The sequence below is a fragment of the Nicotiana sylvestris genome, chromosome 4, assembly GCF_000393655.2.
Source record: "Nicotiana sylvestris chromosome 4, ASM39365v2, whole genome shotgun sequence".
NCBI lineage: Eukaryota > Viridiplantae > Streptophyta > Magnoliopsida > Solanales > Solanaceae > Nicotiana > Nicotiana sylvestris.
Window position 1 is genome coordinate 112,943,918 of NC_091060.1, and position 6,142 is coordinate 112,950,059.

The 6,142-nt window shown below is 40.1% G+C and overlaps 2 non-coding genes across 2 annotated transcripts; both read right to left on the minus strand.

The window, feature by feature from the left end:
* Nucleotides 1-3,653: 3,653 nt before the first annotated feature.
* On the minus strand, nucleotides 3,654-3,772 carry LOC138890810 (5S ribosomal RNA). The gene has a single exon (XR_011407213.1). It is a non-coding gene; the product is annotated as a 5S ribosomal RNA (ribosomal RNA).
* A 549-nt stretch (nucleotides 3,773-4,321) lies between these two features.
* On the minus strand, nucleotides 4,322-4,440 carry LOC138890802 (5S ribosomal RNA). The gene has a single exon (XR_011407204.1). It is a non-coding gene; the product is annotated as a 5S ribosomal RNA (ribosomal RNA).
* Nucleotides 4,441-6,142: the final 1,702 nt, after the last annotated feature.

Consider the following 6,142-nt stretch of genomic DNA (forward strand, 5'->3'; position numbering starts at 1 on the left):
GACATTGCTTGCACTCTAAATTCGTTTAATACCTTTCTTCCTTCCGCTTTAGGTGCGAATGTGTAAAACCTTAAAACGATATAAGTTTACGGTCATTTATCCGTTTTATGCAATTCATTTTTTGATTTTATGTATATTTAATGGGCAAACACGTTGACCAATAACAACAAGTTGCGCTCGATGATAATTTCACAATTAGTGGGCCCGAAATGCCTATCACATTAGGCCGCATGGAATTAAGACATCACAACTGACATTTCACAAATGCCTCCTTCGACGCCAAGGCGTAGTGACATGTCAAGTGCAACAGTGTTAAGCTCGTAAGGTCATGGTTGGTAATCGTGATTTACAATATCTACCTTTTAAATATCTTTCATATTTTTTATTTATTGTATATTACCTTTTTTATTTTTTTCTATATTTATTCTTTAAAAAATATTATTACATGTAAAAATATCATTTACAATGCTTAAAACTCATTAGTGAATTTATTAGATCTATCATCGATATATTAGGCCTATCGTAGTTACTTATTATAATATATCGACGGTAGATCTAATAAATTCACAAATGAGTTTTACGCATTGTAAACTATATTTTTTTAATTGAAATAATAATTTCTTTAAAGAGGATGATTATGGAAACGATCAAAAAGGCAATATAAAATAAATAATAAAAATAAGAAATATATTTAAAAGGTAGATATAGTAAATAACGATTACCAACCTCGACATTACGGGCTTAACAATGTTGCACTTGACATGTCACTACGCCTTGGCCTCGATGGCGGCATCTGTAAAATGTCGAGGTGTGATGTTGTCATTCCATGTGGCCTAGTGTAATAGGCATGTTGGGCCCTTTAATTGTGATATTATCGTTGAGCGCGGTTTGTTGTTATTGGTCAATACCTTTGCCCGAAAAAATGCATAAAATCAAAAGAGGAATTGCGTAAAATTGATAAATGAGCGTAAAGGCACGATGTCCTAATAGCGAACGTGAAGCTTACCCAAACCTATGCGAACACAGGACTATCATCGAGAACACGTAGGCAAATTCCCTAGAGTCTCATTTGACCAGCTTCCTCTACATGAGCGCGGGACCCTCATCACGAATGCATAGTCTTATAACCTAAGAGCTTCACGAACGCTGGGACTTCATTGCGAACACGAAGCACAAATCCTCACCTGCCTCCAGCTCCTCTTCATGAACGCCGAACTCCCCTCGTGAATGCGAAAAAGGAAACCACTAACTGGAAACACTAGAAATTCTGCAACTTCCACAAGTCCAATTTTTTCCCGTTAACCACCCGGAATCCACCCGAGGCTCCTGGGACCTCAATCAAACATACCAACAAGTCCTATAACACCATACAAACTTAGTCGAGCCCTCAAATCACATCAAATAAAGTTAAAATCACGAATCACCCTCAAATTCAAACATAATGAACTTTGAAACTTCAGACTTCTACAACTGATGACAAAACCTATCAAATCACGTCTGATTGAACAAATGAAACTCCGATCTGGAGTCGTCTTCACACAGCTCCAACAACGGTGAAATATCCTAGAACTCAAGCTTTTGTTTTAGGGACTAAGTGTCCCAAATCATTCCAAAACCAAAAACCAGAACCTCCCAGCAAGTTACATAAGCAGTAATTAGTTGATCAAGGTTAATGCTCTCAAAATGACCAGCCAGGTCGTTACATCCTCCATTTCTTAAAATAATCGTTTGTTCTTGAACGAGCATAGAGACATACTTGAAGTGGTGAAAAGATGAGGATAACAGCTGTGCATATCATGTTTGGCCTTCCAAGTCGCCTCCTCGACTAGCCGACCCCTCAACTAAACCTTCACTAAAGTAATGTTCTTTGACCTCAGTTTTCGAACCTTCGCATCCAAAATAGCTACTGCCTCCTCAACATAAGGTAGATCCTTGTCCAACTAGACTAAGCTGAAATCCAACACATGAGACGGATCACCGTGATACTTCCGAAGAATAGAAACATGTAATACCGGATGAACTCCTACTAGACGGGGAGGCAAGGCAAGCTCATAAGCAACCTCCCCAGCTCTCCGCAACACCTCGAATGTGCCAATAAACCTTGGGCTCAGCTTTACCTTCTTTCTGAACCTCATAACAACCTTCATGGGCAAAACTAGAGAAAGACTCACTCTCCACCCATGAATGCAACATCGCGAACCTTCCAATCCACATAACTCTTCTGTCTGGATTGGGCTGTGTGAAATCGATTCTGAATCGCCTTAACCTTCTCCAAAGCATCCTGCACCAAGTCTGTATCCAAAAGACTAGCCTAACCCAACTCGAACTAACCCACTGGAGACCGACACTGCCTACCATACAAAGCCTCACACCGTGCCATTTGAATGCTCTACTAATGACTGTTGTTGTAATCAAACTCCGCAAGTGGCAAGAACTGATCCCAATAACCTCCAAACTCCATCACACACACACTGAGCATATCCTCCAGTATCTAAATAGTGCATTCAGACTGTGTCCGTCCGTCTGAGGGTGAAATGTTGTGCTCAATGCAACTCGAGTACCTAACTTATGATGTACGGCCCTCCAAAACAACGTTGTAAATTGTGTACCCCAGTCAGAGATGACAGATACGACATGCCATAAAGCTTGACAATATCGCGTATATAAACTTATGCCAGCTGCTCGGAAGAATAAGTAGTCATCAAGGAATGAAATGAGCTGACTTAGTCAGCCTATCCACAATCACCCAAACTGCATCATACTTCTGCTGATTCTGTGGGAGTCCAACAATGAAATCCATAGTGATCCTCTCCCATTTCCACTCGGGAATCTCTAACATCTGAATTAACCCACCTGGCCACTGATACTCATACTTCACATGTTGGAAATTTAGACACCGAGATACATAATCCACTATGTCCTTCTTCAGTATCCTCCACCAATAATGATGCCTCATGTCCTGATACATCTTCATGGCACCCGGATGAATGGAGTATGAAAACTGTGAGCCTTTTGGAGAATCAACTCACGCAATCTGTATTGGGTACACCTAACCTGCCCTGCATCCTTAATGCACCATCATCACCAATAGTGACCTCCTTAGCAAGTTGAAGGTGCATGAAAACAACTATCCTGTCCACGACCTTGAGTTAGCAGCTATCATTCATGCCTTGATAATTTGGCGGCACTATTTGTACGGTGTCCCTTGTGAGATCTACGCTGATCAATGGAGTTTATAGCATCTGTTCAAGTAGAAGGATCTTAACTTGCATCAGCGGAGGTGGCTAGAGCTGCCATCTCGAGAATGCCAATGTGGTGGCTGATGCCTTGAGTCGTTGGGCAGAAAGTTTGGGGAGCTTAGCATATTTACCAGCAGCAAAGAGGACGATGTCATTGGATGTTCAGGCCTTGGCCAACCAGTTTGGTAGATTGGATATTTCTGAGCCGAGTTGAGTTTTGGCTTGTGTAGTCTTCCATATTTTTATGATTTATTGTATAGTGCCTTTTTTATCTTTTCCATAATTATACTCTTTAAAGAAATTATTATTTCATGTAAAAAACTATCGTTTACAATGCGTAAAACTCATTTGTGAATTTATTAGATCTACTGTCGATATATTAAAAGAAGTAACATACAAATTTTGCAAAATAGAGGGATGCAACACGAGGACTTCCCAGGGGGTCACCCATCTTAGTACTACTCTCGCCCAAACATGCTTGACTTTGGAGTTCTGATAGGATCCATTACGTTAGTGCTGGTATGATCGCATCAGACATTCCTTGCACTCTAATATTACCTTTACTCATTCCGCTTTTGGTGCGAAAGTGTAAAGCCTTGAAACGGCATAACTTTATGCCCATTTATCCATTTTATACGATTCCTCTTTTAATTTTATGTATTTGTCACGGGCAAAAACATTGACCAATAACGACAAACCTCTCTCGACGATAATATCACAATTAGAGGACTCGACATGCCTATTACACTAGGTTGCATGGAACGACGGCATTGCAACTCGATGTTTTACAGATGCCGCCTTCGAGGCCAAGGCGTAGTGACATGTCAAATGCAATGGTGCTAAGCCCCTAATGTCGTGGTTGGTAATTGTGATTTAAAATATCTACCTTTTAAATATTTTTCTTCTTTTGACTGTTTATTTTATATTGCCTTTTTGATCTTTTATATAATTATCCTCTTTAAAAAAATTTATCATTTCATGTAAAAAAAATATTGTTTACAATGCGTAAAACTCATTTGTGAATTTATTATATCTACTGTCGATATGTTAAAAGAAGTAGCATCCAAATTTTGCAAAATAGAGGGATGCAACACGAGCATTTCCCAGGGGGTCACCCATCCTAGTATTACTCTCGCCCAAGCACGCTTGACTTCGGAATTCTAATGAGATCCAGTGCGTTAGTGATGGTATGATCGCATCCGACATTCCTTGCACTCTAATAATACCTTTACTCCTTCCGCTTTTGGTGTGAAAGGGTAAAGCCTTGAAACGTCATAACTTTATGCTCATTTATCTGTTTTACGCGATTCCTCTTTTGATTTTATGTATTTGTCGCGGGCAAAAGAATTGACCAATAACGACAAACCGTGCTCGTTGATAATATCACAATTAGAGGACGTGACATGCCTATTACACTAGGCCGCATGGAACAACGACATTGCAACTCAACGTTTTACAGATGCCGCCTTCGAGGCCAAGGCGTAGTGACATGTCAAATGCAATGGTGCTAAGCCCATAATAGCGTGGTTGGTAATCGTGATTTACAATATCTACCTTTTAAATATTTTTCTTATTTTTATTGTTTATTTTATATTGCCTTTTTGATCTTTTCTATAATTATCCTCTTTAATTTTTTTTATCATTTCATGTAAAAAAATATAGTTTACAATGCGTAAAACTTATTTGTGAATTTATTAGATCTACCGTCGATATGTTAAAAGAAGTAGCATGCAAATTTTGCAAAATAGAGGGATGCAACACGAGGACTTCCTGGGGTGTCACCCATCCTAGTACTACTCTCGCCCAAGCACGCTTGACTTCAGAGTTCTGATGGGATGATCGCATCCAACATTCCTTGCACTCTAATAATACCTTTCCTACTTCCGATTTTGGTGCGAAAGTGTAAAGCCTTGAAACGGCACAACTTTATGCTCATTTATCCGTTTTACGCGATTCCTCTTTTGATTTTATGTATTTTTCGCGAGAAAAAGTGTTGACGAAAAACAACAAGCCGCGCTCGATGATAATATCACAATTAGAGGGCCTGACATCCCTATTACACTAGGTTGCATGGAACAACGACATCGCACCTCGACGTTTTACGGATGCCGCCTTCGAGGACAAGGCATAGTGACATGTCAAGTGCAACGGTGTTAAGCTCGTAAGGTCGTGGTTGGTAATCGTAATCTACAATATCTACCTTTTAAATATTTTTCTTATTTTCATTATTTATTTTATATTGCTTTTTTTACAACAACAACAACAACAACAACAACAACCCAGTATAATCCCACAAGTGGGGTCTGGGGAGGGTAATATGTACGCAGACCTTACCCCTATCCCGAAGGGTAGAGAGGCTGTTTCCAGGAGACCCTCGGCTCAAAAGCAACAGAAGCCAATATATTAGTACCATAAAAATGCATAATAAAAATGCATAATAAAATAATAGCAATACAATAGATATGAAATACAGAATACGAAATACGAAAAAAATGGCTGGTATAGTAAAACTAGCAGGTAAAGCCCTGCATCAATAGACGACCAATGACATTCTTAGTCCAACTCCTAACTGGCTAGTCTCACTCTATTGTGCTGTAGAAATATTCACAACTCTCCCTAACCTACAACCTTAATACTCGGCCTCCACAATTCCCTGTCAAGGGCCATGTCCTCAGTAATCCTAAGTCGTGCCATGTCCTGTCTGATCACCTCTCCCCAATACTTCTTAGGTCGTTCTCTACCTCTCCGCGTGCCCACTACAGCCAGTCGCTCACACCTCCTCACCGGTGCATCAGTGCTCCTCCTCTGAATGTGCCCGAACCATCTGAGTCTTGCTTCCCGCATCTTGTCCTCCATGGGGGCCACGCCCACCTTCTCTCGAATATCTGCATTCCTAATCTTAT